Source organism: Merops nubicus, unplaced genomic scaffold (genome assembly GCF_000691845.1).
Source record: "Merops nubicus isolate BGI_N331 unplaced genomic scaffold, ASM69184v1 scaffold3092, whole genome shotgun sequence".
Classification (NCBI taxonomy): Eukaryota; Metazoa; Chordata; class Aves; order Coraciiformes; family Meropidae; genus Merops; species Merops nubicus.
Window position 1 is genome coordinate 1,753 of NW_008595422.1, and position 205 is coordinate 1,957.

The window sequence follows — 205 nt, forward strand, 5'->3', positions numbered from 1 at the left end:
GAGGACAGGGACATATGGCGCTTGGGAGTTCCTCCTCTTTAGGACTGAGAAGCTAAGGTCAAAGACCCTACAGCCTGGTGGGCAGAAGCTCTGCTGGGTGGGGTAGGAGACCATGGGGTGCTCGGGTGAAGGCACCTGCACTGCAGACACCTCCCAGCAGCAGGGCCACAGAAAAAAAGTGAAACTTCTGGCTCAACTCGAGAAT